The 16,230-nt window shown below is 38.1% G+C and overlaps 1 long non-coding RNA gene across 1 annotated transcript; it reads right to left on the reverse strand.

Annotated features, from left to right (window-relative positions):
* Window positions 1–7,233: 7,233 nt before the first annotated feature.
* LOC140739363 (uncharacterized) lies at window positions 7,234–15,774 on the reverse strand. The gene is made up of 3 exons (XR_012101611.1): window positions 15,706–15,774; window positions 12,701–12,818; window positions 7,234–9,539 (listed from the first exon to the last, which is right to left on the reverse strand). It is a non-coding gene; the product is annotated as an uncharacterized lncRNA (long non-coding RNA).
* Between the last annotated feature and the right edge of the window lie 456 nt (window positions 15,775–16,230).

The following is a 16,230-nucleotide window of genomic DNA, read 5'->3' on the forward strand; positions in this document are numbered from 1 at the left end:
ACACAAAACAGTTGGAAAGTCTTCAGTCAAAATTCATTAAAGGAAATTCAGCATAGCTGAAGGGCAACAGAGGCCAGCTTGGTTAATTGAGAATATCAGGGTCAATTCACTGCTGCTTAGCTTTGAAGAGAGCATAGATTGAAGAATAAGGACCACAGTGTTAATGAGTATTTGACATGCGTTCTCTTTGGATATTATTTTTAGCTGAAGCGGGTGAGCATTTATTTTAACTTTATAAAGGTTCTACAAGAAAAAATGAATTGAAATAATTAAATTGGGTGAGATTATTAGTTACATTTACCTTAATAGAAAACAGGCCATTCATGTATTTTTTAAATAAGGAGTTAACACAATTTTTAATGTCAATGTGTAAAACATGCCTTACTTTTCTCAGTATATTTATTGCTGAAATATAATAATACTAATGCAATTGCTTTACTGTTACTCACTTCAGCTTTCTTTTGATTTTCTAGAATGATTCTAAAACACTTGCTAAAATTGTGACCCTATGATTCGAATACATTTCTGTGAAAATAATCAAGGAAAATATTTGCTTTGCCCCAGACTGAGAAGATAATATAAAATCTAATCTGATTCCAAGATGCATCTGAGAAGTATTTGGTGGGAATAAATTAATTCTGTGAAGAACACTAGTAAGGCAACATTTGGAAATGGAGAACTATGATAGGGTGCTCTCAATGGGGAAATAGTATCTTGTGATTTTCCAATATTTTACAAAAAACAGTGAGAATTGTGATTGTGAAAAGGTAAATACAAGCAGTAAGTGGATTCCATGTCAGTAAAAAATGTATACAGACTTCTGTGAGCAATTTGGGATGGGTTGATGATTAGTATTATTTAATTATATTAGGAGCTACACAATAGACTTCTACTTGTTAAACTCTCATGCATCAATCAGAAGCCATTTTATTGCAGGTATGGATTGAAGGGTGAACCAGGGTCTAGAAATTGCTATCGTAGATGCTGGAGGAGGGGGAGAAGGGAGGCATTGAAAGAGAAAGTCAGTGAGATGACCAAAATGGCGCATACTGGAGGTGATAACAAAAGAGATCACTGCCAGAAGCAATACCTCAGGCTTTTTCTTCAGTGCCACAAAAAATTTAACAAATTGTCGTAAGTCTGAAACGTATGATTCCATGTCAGAAAGATAATCCTCAATAATTGAGCAGCAATACTAGCAGCCTTAATATTGTTAATCTACCGTGTAGTTATATACAAATGTCCACACACATCTTGCCTACTTAGAAATGTACAGAGCCAGAGCAACCCATTGTAGGAGGAAGTAAACAGAGAGAAGTGATATATGTCAGAAGATTCCAGTAGCAGAGAATGTAAATGTGACACCAACACAACACTCACTCTTTATAGCTAAAACAAACCTCCAGAAAAAGCTCGCAACAAATTGTTCCAAAAAGTTACCCTATGTGACTCAAAAATCCTCTGCAGTAGTCAATCAGCCTAAATCAGCAAGTACGCACTAAGAGATGCATCGGGTATTGTATTTTAACTTGGGCCCAAAGATCTGAACAATAGTTTGTTTAACTGTATTGAACTTTCTTGCTGTTAGGCAGAGTTGATACGTGACATATCACCCACCAAAATGCTTTGCTCTTTAATTAGCTGTAGCAAGTGACTTAAATGTTAATCAGTTATTCACAATCGGATGAGGATTGCTGGTATGTGCCTCCTTTACCAAGATGAAACTTGTGCTGAACATATACTTAAAATTAAGACCTCATCTTAGGCACCTTGGGTCTTTTTAGCTCACAAAATATCATCTTAAAGTCACCCCTGCTGTTACATAAAGCTTTGGGCTACTTAACCTCTAACTATTTAGACAGCGCAGAGCTTGTTAAAAAGATGGATGTAGTTATTAAAAATGACTAATCAAGAGGGGTTTACTATATTGCAGAAGGATAATTAAGATATTTATGAATGTTCTGATAATTTTTAAGTATCTGATCAAATATTTTAAAAAATGGCAATTGTGCTGTTTGTGAGTACTACTTGGATCGTAAGTACAGTTGTTTTGTACTTTTGCATTGTAAAGTTTGTTTAATTGATGCATTATTCTTGTTAACTTTTTAACATTTTTATTCATTTCCTTCTGTATCTTAATTTTATTTTATTTTAACAGTTTAAATTTAGTTTGTACCAGCAAAATGGAAAGTGGCTTAGATGTCTAATGGTTAGGAGGTTAAACTTAAAGGCACTATTATCTACTGAAAGAAAAATATGTTTTAGATTTATATAATGGTTTTCATGACCCAAGGCCTCTCAAACCATTTTACAACCATTAAGATATAAACTTGAGTTAGCAAAGTTTATTTTCATATAGACTGTTTCCCTCCCACTAACAGCAAGACAATCATGTCAAGATATAGTAATGGTATGGAATTTTCAGCTGTGGTAATGATCAAACTGTCAGCACATATTCTCATTATTGTGGAAATCTGTCAGCAGTTGTACGTGGTGTCAACCTAGATTTCCATACTCGTGTCGTTGGAGATGAACTTGAACTCACAAACTTGTGACTTACCAGTGAGATTGTGACCGAATGCGCTACTAGTGGCATTGAAAATAATGATGGTGGAAAAACATTAACAATGGCAAACATCATCTTTTACATCTCTGTAACAAGTACTTTGTTCATTAAGATGTATTTTAGTCCATTTTTTTTATGTTGGCTTAATTATATATTGCAATGTGTTATGCAAGTATTCCTTTGGTTGCCAGAGTGATAAGTGACTTATTCAGAGAAACCCAGCCACTGTGCATGATCAGTATTTTGTCATAGTTACATGTCTGGTGCCCCAAATAACTCAATTGCAGTTATTAGACCAGAGTTGCCATGGATACTGCTGGCACTTTTGGTGATGAGAGCAAGTACATATCTTTGATTTTCACCCTTTCCCTTAGCTTGCAGCTAAGTAATTCTTCTCAGGTTCTCATGCACAAAGTACATTCTACATCAGTAGTTAAACAATTCTAATGCATTTCCATGCATTATTCTCAAGTACTCAGTGGCCACTTTCATGACCAAGGGGTTATGCTAGTACAGCCATTTCTGCATGAAGGTTACAGGCATCTTTGTATCAGCAAAAATGATTACAACGAACAATGTCATTAGCGTCTTTTTTGCAATTTTCTCCAGGAAAAATGTACAGTACTGTGAAGGAATTTACATTTACCATGGTGTCTCACTCACTTTTCCAGCAAGGTGGAGTAGTACATGCAAAACTCATGGAAAGCAGGAACACAGAAATGATACTACATAGATTGGATTTACAGCTTCCTGACCAACAGAAGTCAGCAGGTAAGGATGGGACAGGTCACCTCGGATATTTGAATCACCAACACCGGCACCCCCCAGGGGTGTGTCCTCTCTCCACTGCTGTTCTCCCTCTACACCAATGACTGCACCTCCTCCAACCCCTATGTGAAGCTTTTGAAGTTTGCAGACGACACTACCATCATCGGACTCATCCAGAATAGTGATGAGTCTGCATATCGACAGCAGGTGGACCAACTGGCGCTCTGGTGCAGTCGGAACAATCTGGAGCTGAACACGCTCAAGACAAAGGAGATGATAGTGGATTTCAGGAGACATCCCCCCGCTATGTCTCCCCTCACAGTCCTCAGCAGTCCTGTGTCCACCGTGGAGAACTTCAGGTTCCTGGGAACCACCATCTCTCAGGATCTGAAGTGGGAGCAGAACATCAGCTCCATCCTGAAGAAGGCCCAGCAGTGGATGTATTTCCTGCGGCTCTTGAGGAAATATGGCCTGCCTCAGGAATTGCTGCTGCAGTTCTACACTGCAGTCATTGAGTCTGTCCTGTGCACCTCCATCATTGTGTGGTTTGGAGCCGCCACCAAGCAGGATAGAACCAGACTGCAGCGCACAGTGAGGACTGCCGAGCGTATCATTGGAGCCTCCCTGCCCTCTATTGTGGACCTGTACTCTTCCAGGTTGAAGAAGAGGGCAGGGAACATCATAAAGGACTCCTCCCATCCTGCGCACAGACTGTTTGATCTGCTTCCGTCTGGTAGGCGCTTCAGATCCCTCCAGACTAAGACTAATAGGCACTGGAGAAGTTTTTTCCCTACTGCGGTTACTTTGCTGAACAGTTAACTGCCAATTAACTGTCGGCTACCTATTACTTGGATTGCACTACCTGTATGTATAATGTATATTTTCATTTATATTTATCATTACTATTGTTATGAGCAGAGAGACAACATCTGCCGGAAGTAAATTCCTTGTATGTGCATAGGTACTTGGCGATTAAAGTCTGATTCTGATTCTGACTTGAGTAAAAAGTGCAGTAGTACATGATAGGTTAGGATGGTTTTCACTACAATGTTTTTCTCAATAAGCACTAACACAGTTGAGACATTAGTTCGATATGCTAATTATATTATGGCATAGGCTCATTTTTACAGCCCCGGTATCATGAAACTTTCCTTCAAGACTCAAAATTCAAAATTGCTTAACGTCAGTTCCATTACACAAGTGTAAAGGAAAACAAAATAATTGTTACTCTGGATCCGATGCAGCGAACAAAAAAAACTCAGTAAGTTAAAAAACAGAATAATAATAATAATAAAGTAATAAATATAAACACTTAAGATAGGTTATATACGTAGATTGATTGTATGGACACAAAGTGACACTAGGCACAGGTCTCCTTGTATGTAAAGTGACTGATAAAAAATGATATAGTAGTGGTGTTTGGAAGTGTGGAAGGATCAATTAGTGGGTGAAGGTGGGGAACAGCCTTACTGCTTAGGGGAAGTAACTGTTTTTGGGTCTGGTAGTCCTGGCATGGATGCTACGCAGCCTCCTCACAGGGCTGAAATGGTTACCATGGGAGAACACAGGTTTAAGGTGCTGGGGAGTAGGTACAGAGGTAAGTTTTTTACTCAGAGAGTGACGAGTGTGTGGAATGGGCTGTTGGCAATGGTGGTGGAGGCGGATACGATAGAGTATTTTAAGAGGCTTTTAGATAGGTACATGGACCTTAGTAAAACAGAAGGCTATAGGTAAGCCTAGTCATTTCTGAGGTAGAGACATGTTCGGCACAACTTTGTGGGCCAAAGGGCCTGTATTGTGCTGTAGGTTTTCTATGTTTCTATGTTTTAAACAATCCATGAGCAGGGTGGGTGGGAAACTTCATGATGTTACTGACCCTTTTCCAGTATCTTTATGTATATATGTCCTTGATGGCAGGTAGGCTGGTGCTAGTGATGCATTGGACAGTTTTGACTATCCGTTGTGGAACCTTCCTGTCTGCTACAGTGCAGTTTCCATACAATACAGCTTGTTTGGATGCTCTCTACTGCATATCAGCAACATGACATGAGTATAGATGTACATAGTCCAGCTCTATTCAACCTCTTCAAAAAGTAAAGATGTTGGTGAGCTTCTCTGATTGTGTAGAAAGTGTTCTGAGACCATGAGAAGTTGTGCAAGATGTGCACTCCCAGGAATTTGAAACTGGTGATATGAAGAGGAGTGTGAGTGGTGTGAGTTCTGAAGTTGATAGCCATCTCCTTTGTCTTGTTAACATTGATGAAGTGGTTATTTCCCTGGCTTCAGGCCTTAAGCTTTTCCACCTCTTCTCCGCAGGCTGTCTCATTGTTGTTGATGATGAACCCCACCACTGTCGTGTCATCAGTGAAATTGACAATGTGATTACTCAGATTTTTGACTGTGCAGTCATGTGTGAGCAGTGTGTACAGCCCTGGGCCAGCACATAGCCCTGGGGATGATGGTGAGGGAGGTGTGGTTGTGTATCTTGACTATCTGAGGTCTCTTGATTAGGAAGTCCAACACTCACTTGAATAGTGGTAGAGTTAAATCAAGGAATAGGAGGTTATACACCAAAGTTCGTGGGATAATAGTGTTGAATGCCGAAATGAAATCAAAAAACACCATTCTGATATAAGTGGACTTGTTTTCTAGGTATGGCAAGGCCAGGTGCATATGGCATCTGCCATACAGTGTTTCTGTCAGTAAGCACATTGTTGAGTCTTCAATGTGGCAGGAATGGAGTCAATAATTCTGGATCCAAGAAGCCTTTAATACTTGCCACCCTCACTAGGGTACACTGACATGCACAACATTTGTAGATAAGGGCCTACAATTAATTTACTGGCTTTATAACAACTTGATCTGATGTTGACAGTTTTGTTGTATTGGTTATATTGTAGAATTTTTTTTAGTATTTACCTTATACTTTAACTTTTCTATGCTTGCTTATAATATTTATATATCACCTCTTTACATATAATTGTTAAGTAAATTTTCCAGCATTTGCAGTACAGGTGGTTTTGTTTTTTCTAGAAGCTTCCCAGACTTTCTGCAGCAGGTATCACACTACTTGAATCTGGCTATTCAATAGATTAACTGTTTTCAATGGAATGTGATTTCATCTCCACTCTGACTACGAGAATTGCACTTCTTTTCCTTTGTTCTTATTTCTTTGTTTGTTCTTTGTTCTTATAACACTCAATAAACAGCTGTAACCATCAACTTTTGTGCCTCATTCTTGACTTCCAAATAACCTCTGGATCAATAACAGTAGATCTAACAATTGCATGTAGATGTGTAGTGCAATTGTACTTTAACTAAGGAGACTTACTGCAGATTTCACTCTAGAGAGAAAATAATCTCCCTGAAATATTACAGTCATGGGATATTAATAATAAATATTATGAGAAAATACAATTGTCTTTTGGTACTGCATCACTTCTGTACCCACATTATGGTTCTATTCGTGCTTGCCTAATGCATTATTTTATTTATCATCGCAAGCCCTTCTCTTGTAGAAACTAATTGATGTCATCTGCAAACCCTTCTAATTATTGAATTTCTGCTCTAAGATGGTAATAAAAGAATTCAGTCTGATTGCATAGAGTTGTGTTTTGCCTGCATGCTTTATAGTATGATTTATACTTCAGAAATAAGATTGTACCATTCTCTCATATATGTATAAACTGGGATTAATTATCATATTTCCTCTAAAATGAAGTAATGTAGCAGGACCCAAGATTAAAATGTATTAAAACAGATAGGAAATAACATCAAGCTTTGGATTTAATAAATCAATTAATGGCTTTATTTAAAAGTCAATACATTTCATGGTGAGCAAATCTAAATGTGTATTTTTAGTAGTCATTCACAAGATAGATAAAATTGATGGAATTATAGGCTGGCAAGTTTTGGGTCTTGGTGGAATTCATCCTAGCATTTAGTGAGATAAATGCAGTGTTGTTTTCTGCTTTTGAAATTCCCTATTTTTGGACAAGGTTTCATAAATTTGAAAAGTTGCAAAATGTAACTTATTCAAAAAGGAAGAGAGAAGGGTATATGAAAGCAGGAAACCATAACTTAACATTGTATTTGGGAAATGGTTGACACCAATATTCCAGATGTTACCTTGGAAAACTTAGAATAAAATCAAGATAATCAAGCAAAATCAACATGGCTTTGTGAAAGGGAAATCATGTCTGAAAAATTTATTGGAGTTCTTTGATGAGTAATCAAATCCTCACTATACTATGATGACTAAAACTTCACACAATATTCCAAGATGGGCCTCACCAATGTGTTATAAAGCTGTATAAAGCCCCTCTACTCCTATGGTTAATGAAGGCTAGCAACCTACCTTCTTTACCACCCTGTGCTGCCATCTTCAGGAATCTTCAGACTTGTTCACTAAGGATCCAGTGGTCCTCACTGTTCCTTTGAATTGTGTGTTCACTGAAAATGGGAAATCAAATTAGATTTCATTTCAATTTGACTTCCCATTGTCATTCCAACATCTTGGTCCATAGCCTCCTCTACTGCCATGATGAGGCCAGACTCAGGTTGGACCAATAAGACTTTATATTGCATCTGAGTGGCCCTCCAACCTGATGGAATTAACATCCATTTCTCAAATTTATGGTAATTTATCCCCCCCCCCATCTCTTTTTCCATTCCCCATTTTGTTTGCCCTTTGGGATCTGACTATTGGAATGCTGCCAAAGCCAAGGATTGAGATTGTGGGAGCCCCCTTCCTGTTTCTGATTTCCACCCACACTGACTCAATAGATAATCCCTCCATGACTTCCTTCTTTTCTGCAGCCATGACACTATCCCTGATTAGCAATGCCACACTCCCACCTCATTTGCCTCTCTTGCTGTCCTTTTTGAAAAATCTAATGCCCGGCACTCAGCAGCCATTCCTGACCCTGAGACATCCAAGTGTCTGCAATAGCCACAACATCATAGTTCCATGTATTGAACCACACCCTAAGTTCATTCACCTTGTTTATGATACACCTTGTATTAAAATATACACATCTCAAACCATTAGACAGAGTGCATCTTTGTACTGTCATCTGCCTATCCTTCCTCACATCCACCCCATCTTCTGCCTCTTCATTTTAGTTCCCTGCCCCCTGAAAATCTAGTTCAAACCCTTCCCAACGGCATTAGCAAACCTCCCCACCAGGATGTTGGTCCCCCTCAGATTCAAGTGCAACCCGTCCTTTTTATACAGGACACACCAGCCCCAGAAGAGGTCCCTATGATTCAAAACTCTGAATCCCTGCCCCCTGCTCCAATCCTTCAGCTACACATTTATCAGCCACCTCATTCTACTCCTATGCTCACAGTCATGTGGCACAGGCAGCAATCCCGAGATTACTACCCTTGAGGTCTTTCTTCTCAGCTTCCTTCTGAACTCCCTTTATTCTGCTTTCAGGACCTCCTCCCTTTTTCTACCTATGTCATTGGTACCAATATGTACCACGACCTCTGGCTGCTTGCCTTCCTATTTCAGGATATTGTGGACGCGTTCAGAAACATCAAGAACCCTGGCACTTGGGAGACCAACTGCCATCCATGTTTCTTTTTCACGTCCATAGATTTGTATATCTGTCCCCCTAACTATAGAGTCCCCTATTATCCCAGAAGTATAAGGACGGGCTACACCATAGCCGGGTATGGACACACTACTGCCCTTGAAAGGAAAAGCCTACAAAAAGTAGTGGATAAAGTCCAATCCATCACAGGTAAAGCCCACTCCAGCACGGAGCACTTCTGCAAGCAGCGCTGTCGCAGGAAAGCTGCATCCATCATCGAGGACTCCCACCATCTAGGCCACGTTCTTCTTGCTTCTGCCATCAGGAAGGAGGTACAGGAGCTTCAGGTCCCATGCCGCCATATTCAGGAATGGTTGTTTCCCTTCAACCATCAGGGTCTTGAACCAGAGGGGATAACTTCACTCATCCTCACTCACTCCAATACCGAAATGATCCCACAACCTATGGACTCACTTTCAAGGACTCTACAACTCATGCTCTCAATACTTACTGGTTATTTATTCATTTATCATTATTATTTTTTTTCTCTCTCTCTTTTATTTATTTGCAGAGTTTGTTGTCTTTTGCATACTGGTTGGTTTTCCGTCTGCTGTGAGTGGTTTTTCATTGGCTCTATTGTTTTTCTTTCTAGTTACTGTAAATGCCTGCAAGAAAACGAATCTCATGTTAGTATATGGTGACACAAATGTACTTTGATATTAAATTTACTTTGAATTTTGAACTTTGACCAATCAATTCTATAAATCTATCAAACCTGTTTTGTAGTTCTGTACACACTGATATTTAGAGTCATCTTTGGTAGCATTCAGTATGAGGTCTGGCATTCTACTTTTTGATTAAATCACACATTTACAACTGACAGCAAGATATTTAGAGTGACAAGTATGATCAGATATTACAGCTGTATTAATCTCATCAACATAATAAAAGGAAAAAGGCCTGTACAAATTGAATTTTATTTTACAGCTATTACGTGTGAGCAGTACTGAAATAGTTTCATGGCAAATTCCACTCCTATATATTAGACACACTGCAGAATTAAAAATAGTGGCAAATATGAAATCATTTTAAAATTTACCCAGATTTGTATTTCTAATGTAATATTTCTCAAGGCAACAACTGATCACAGAAGTTAATTTTGAATTTGATCAGCTGAAAACATTGTTTTTAAAGAGGAATTTGGATTATTATGTTTTTATCTGATTTACAAAAGAGTATTTGCAATATTTTTTCTTGGAGCTTGTCTTGCCATTAACATTACAATAAAGTATAAACACTACATTCAGTAGATGCCAATACATTTGCAAAATTAAGAGGAACCGTTAAAAGTATTTTTACAGGGAATGTGTATTGTTAGCTTGAAATGTTTTCCGTAAAAGGATGAAACATTCTGCCTCAGTATTAATTTATAAGAGGATATTTTGTGTTTTCTTTGAGATAATGTCAAAACTGATAGAAAAAATACAAGGAAGAATACATTGTTTTGGTTTACAAAGAGCTAAGAGAAATTTGACATGTTTAATGGCCTCCTTTTGTGCTAAATGATTCTGTAGTGAAGTTACAGCAAAAGTTTGGGGCCTTCTCTGATGAAGTGCCCTACCAATGTTATATTTTATATTAAATGCTCTTTAATTTATTATCTCAATGTCAGAATAGTGTTCTCTAACATAACCTGAAGTAACTTCATGTGTCCAAATTTGTTTGTACTACTTAAAATTCAAATGTGAACCATGTAATTTGCTCTCATAAATATTCACAAACAGAAACTATGTCTAAATATTATTTAAATATCAAAGTGTTACCAGTGTTATCCTGAAGTGGAACAGATGGACTGTCTGCAAGATTTTTTTTATACATTGATCTCTACATTAAATCTTGCATTTGTCTATTATGCATTATTTATTGTAGAACCCCATACTGATCCGCAAGCTTCCTCATCTTTTAAAAGAAAATATTTATCAAATTACTTTGCTCATGCATAAAATATACGGCAAGTAAATTAGGATTTTTTTTTTGCTGCAGGTGTTGAAAGTACGGTTGATGAAATAATTCAAATAGAACAATTTTCACAGATGCTAAGGGTTGAGTTACTTGTGCAATACTACATTTTTAACAGATTATCAGTGCTTCAATTTAAGAAAATATTATCCCATCCCTCCTTTATTTTATATTTATGTGGATGAGCAAATTTTAATTCTCACTATTGTCTCCAAGCAATCAGCCAGCCATTATCTATCCTGACACAAATATATAATGGTTGGGCAATCAACAACACCAGTCGTATGCCCATTATTAAAGTTATGCACTGTACTTCTTTCTAGGCAATCCCTCAGGATTGAAGATTATTTATTTCCTCTCTGGTTTTGTGGCAAATGGGAAATAAGGGCTCTTCTAAAGATGGAGCATGAGGTGGCTGAGACAACAGACCATTGGGTAATTGTTTACATAGTGCACTTCTTTCACTACTTACCTGGGATTTCTATGTCCTTCTGTTGCATGACCTCAAAGTTCTCAGTACCATCCTAAATGCTCCTTCTCCACTTCGAAAGCTCATAGGCCATAGATTCACAAGATCATCGGATGTGGAACACCACCACACAGGAACAAGCACTTCAGCCCACATAACTGTACTAAGTAACATGCCAATTCAAACCAATCCCATCTTCCTGCACATGATCTCTATCTCCCTCAGTTCCCTGCCTGTTCACTTCCCTGTCTAAATGCCTCTTAAACATTGTTATTGTATTTCCTTCCACCACCTCCCCTAACAGAGCTTTCTAAGCACCTGGAATTCCCTGCATTAAAAAAATGCCCCGTAAGTCACCTTTCAACTTTAAAGCTATGCTCCTTAGTACCTGTGTTTGAGATTCTATGCCTCTTACAATTTTATATGCTTCTACCAAGTCACCCCTCCACCACCAACACATCTGTGAAGACAATCTAAGTTTGTCCAAACTCTCCATATAATATATACTCTCCCTTCCAGGCCACATCCCAGTAAACCTCTTCTGCACCCTCTCCAAAATCTCATCTTTGTAATGTGTCATTTAAAACTACACATAATGCTCAAAATATGGTGTAAGCAAATTTTTATACAGCAGCAATATGACTTCCTGACTTTTATACTCAACACACCAAATGGTGAGAAGCACATTATAATGCCTCCCTTACCAACCGATCTATCTGTGTTTCCATTTTCAAGGAGTCATGCATCCTAGGAACATTCTGTACATGAATGAGTGCTCCTATTTATTGTATACTTTCTTCTTAAGATTGACCTCAATAATTACACCGCCTCATATTTATGCGGATTAAGCTTCATCTGCCATTTTTCTACGCACATTTCCATAATCGATGTCCTTCTGAATCCTTGGACAAGCTTCTTTACTATCCAAAACACAATCAATCTTTGTGTCATTTGCAATCTTACTCTACAGTCCACTTCCATTTTTATCCAAATCATTTTTATATAGAAGATGCTGCACTTACCCTTATAGAACACTGCTGGTTACAGACTTCCAGTCAGATCACTCCATCTATACAACCCTCTTCTATGGTTAATCCAATGCTGAATCTAATCAATCAAATCTCCATATCAATGAGGATGATGTACTTCTTCAAAGAAGCTACAAGAGCAGCCTTGAATTTGTTCCTCTATTCAGCTGCTGAGAACCTCCTAAGAATATGGGAGCTGGTTTCAAGCATTCTAAAGATGTGTCCTGTTCAACATAGCTGACAGTGGCCTCAGTGTTGAGGATATTAGGAATGTTGTCCTGGGATAAGTCATTCACATTAGTACACTTACCCTTGCAGAAGATTTGGAGTACTTTGTGCATGTAGTGTTGGCGTTATTTTTCTAGTCCCTTGAGACATCTATTGAGATGAAGGTGGCTATTTGCGTAATATATGGGTTCCGAAAGATTCTGGTAAAAGAAGACATAAAACTTGTGATATTATTTACCCAATTTGCCAAATGTGGTCAAATTTACCAAAATGAAAGAGACAGTGAGAGTAGAGGATGCTGTTCAAAAATTAGAGAGAGAATTTGACAAAGCATTTTGATTGATTTTTGATTGATGAAAATTAATAGAAATGAGCGTAAAACAAGCACACCAAGAAAGGATGAGATTCAATCTATTACTGATGTTTAAATAACAATCGAGATATTGCCTGGGTAGTCACATTATCCACATTGAGCTTTCAATGGAGAACAACAATCAATTGTAGTCAAAAGAATGAACATAAACGAAAGAATAACGTGATTTATTTATACTGTGACACAGTCTGACGACACCGGATTATTCAGAAATGGACAATTCAGTACTGCAGACAATAAAGACAATGGACTCAAGACTGATCCTAGGGGTTACTTCTACAGTAAACACTGAAGGAACTTAAATGTAGGTTCAAACACAAAAGATAAATCTGAGATCAATAACAGGAAATTATTCTTCATGTAAAGTCAGAAACCGCAAGGAACTTCGAGGTAAAAGTATTTTTTTGTATCCATGGCCAAGGGAGACTGCAGGATAGCACAAAATCTATGCAAATTTGCAATTTACATCTATAGCCCCTCTTGGCTGCTGGTGATGCAAACTCATGCAGGAGACTATAAATATCAGACAACTAGACCACAGGACATAGGAGCAGATTAAGCTACTCAGCCCATTGAGGCTATTTTGCCATTCCATCATGGCTGATTTGTTATCCCTCTCAATCCCATTCTCCTGCTTTATTTCTGTATCATTTGATATCCTTAGTAATCAAGAACCCAACAACCTCTGCTTTAAATATACCCAATGACTGTGGCAATTAACACCAGAATCATCACTTTCTGTCTAAAAAAAAATCCTCCTCTATGTTCCAAAGCAGGAGCTCCCAAACGTTTTTATGCCATGAACTCTTACCATTAACCGAGGGATTCATGGACCCCATGCCCACCTATGTTCTGAAGAGACATCCTATTCTGAGGCTGTGCCCTCTGTCCGAGACACAACCACTCCACATCAAAGAGAACTTCTCTCATTCTTCTAAATTCCAGTGAGCAAGGGTCTAGAGCCATCAAACGGTCTTCATATGTTAACCCTTTCGTTCCCAGGATCATTCTTGTGAACTTTCTCTGGACTCTACGTGCCTCTTTTTTAGATAAGGAGCCCAAAACTGCTCACAATACTCCAGGTGCAGTCTAACCAATGCCTTATAAAGCCCAGCATTTGATCCTTGCTTTTATATATTAGTTCTCTTGAAATAAATGCTAACATTGCATTTGCCTTCCTTACCACCAACTCAACCTGCAAGCTAATATTTAGGGAATTCCGCACAAAGACTCCCAAGTCACTTTGCAACTCTGATTTCTGAATTTTCTCCTCAATTAGAAAATAGAAATACTTAGAAAAATGGTACTTTTCACCACCAATGATTGAATTAGATTATCTGAGATATAATAGATAGATAGATAGATAGATAGATAGATACTTTATTCATCCCCATGGGGAAATTCAACTTTTTTTTCCAATGTCCCATACACTTGTTGTAGCAAAACTAATTACATACAATACTTAACTCAGTAAAAAATATGATATGCATCTAAATCACTATCTCAAAAAGCATTAATAATAGCTTTTAAAAAGTTCTTAAGTCCTGGCGGTTGAATTGTAAAGCCTTTAATATTATTTTTAAATGGATCTATAATACAACTGTATACAGTCTGAAGTTAAATAAAAAACATGAGATGATCATTAACAACTTGGACAAAAGGACAATCATGGAAGCATGCTTACTAAATTACTTCCTTCATTTTCAGCTATGTTAACAATTCATAATATTAATATCCAAGGATGAGTTAGGAGAGAAAAACATAATAAATGAGATCTGCCCTTTTATAAAACAACCAAAAAAGATGCCCAATAGTTTCAGAACATCTTAACACTTCCAAGATATTCATGGTAAAACAAGGTAAGAATTTACAGTCAGTGTGAAAGGTGGGTAACTAACTTTATTGAAGACTGCAATATCATTAAAACCTGTGAGCAATAACTTACACTTGCTGGCATACACAGATGTTGCAATTAATAGTCTCATCCTGCAGTAAACTTGTTTCACAGTGTAATAGATGGCCAGCTGTACACAGCCTGAGGGAAATTCTAACACCCCTTGTGCAAGTAGAATGATGGAGGAGCTTAATCTGAATGGTAGATTTATCATCACATTCCACCTCCACATTGGATTCTCTTGCAATTTTAATGGTCTACAGAAGGCATAAGGTGCATAAGCTTAAACAGTTAACTGTCAGAATTGCCACTGAAGTTGCTGGTTGTCTCACACACATAACCACCAACATAAACCTTCTTTCTAAGCCACCTGACGTTGTGCAGTCCAACTAGAACAGGGTGATCATTCAAAAACTGAGGGGACATAGCAGGAATCAGGAAATTTGGCAAGGAATTACAACTGATTGCAGTTTTTTTTTGGCTAATACCTAGCTCTGGCTTTATCAAGACAACTTCGATATGTTACCTGTTTTTGGAATGCCTTTGCTACCAAGTGGTAGAAATTTATCCTTGGTCAATTGTGCTGAATGAATGTGTGTATATCATCTGGCAGTAGAACTTAGCTCTCCCTAGTCAACTTTGTTCATCTCAATGGGAGTACAGTCAGTGATTGATACTGTGTACATGTTCAGTACTGGCAATCAAAGGCAAACTTCTTCATCTAAATATCCAAATATTCTAGTTTTCACACTATTGGTAACTTTGCTTCATGTTATATTATGGTACTGCAAAATAAATCGTAGAATTGAAGATAACTTACTTCCAAGCAACCACACTCAAAATGCTGGAGGAACCCAGCAGGCCAGGCAGCATCTATGGAAAAGAGTACAGTTGACATTTCAGACCAAGACTTTTCATCAGGACTGGAGGAAAAAAAAAGATGAGGAGTCAGAGTAAGAAGGTGGGGAGAGGGGAGGAAGAAACACAAGGTGATAGGCGAATCTGAAAGTGGGGATGTGAGGGAGGAAGGAGTGAAGTAAAGAGTGGGAAGTTGATTGGTGAATGAGAGACAGGGCTGGGGGTGTGGAATCTGATAGGAGAGAACAGAAGGCCATAGCAGAAAGAAAAGGGGGAGGAGCACTAGAGGGAGTCGAGGAGATAAGGAAAGAGAGGGAAATGGGAGTGGGGAATGGTAAAGTGGGGTAGCATTGCTGGAAGTTTGAGATATCAATGTTCATGCCATTAGATTGGAGGCTATCCTGATGGAATATAAGGTGTTGCTCCTTCACCCTGAGTGTGACCTCATCACAACAGTAGAGGAAACCATGGACTGACATGCCAGAAT

The sequence above is a fragment of the Hemitrygon akajei genome, chromosome 15 (genome assembly GCF_048418815.1).
Source record: "Hemitrygon akajei chromosome 15, sHemAka1.3, whole genome shotgun sequence".
NCBI classification, from domain to species: Eukaryota; Metazoa; Chordata; class Chondrichthyes; order Myliobatiformes; family Dasyatidae; genus Hemitrygon; species Hemitrygon akajei.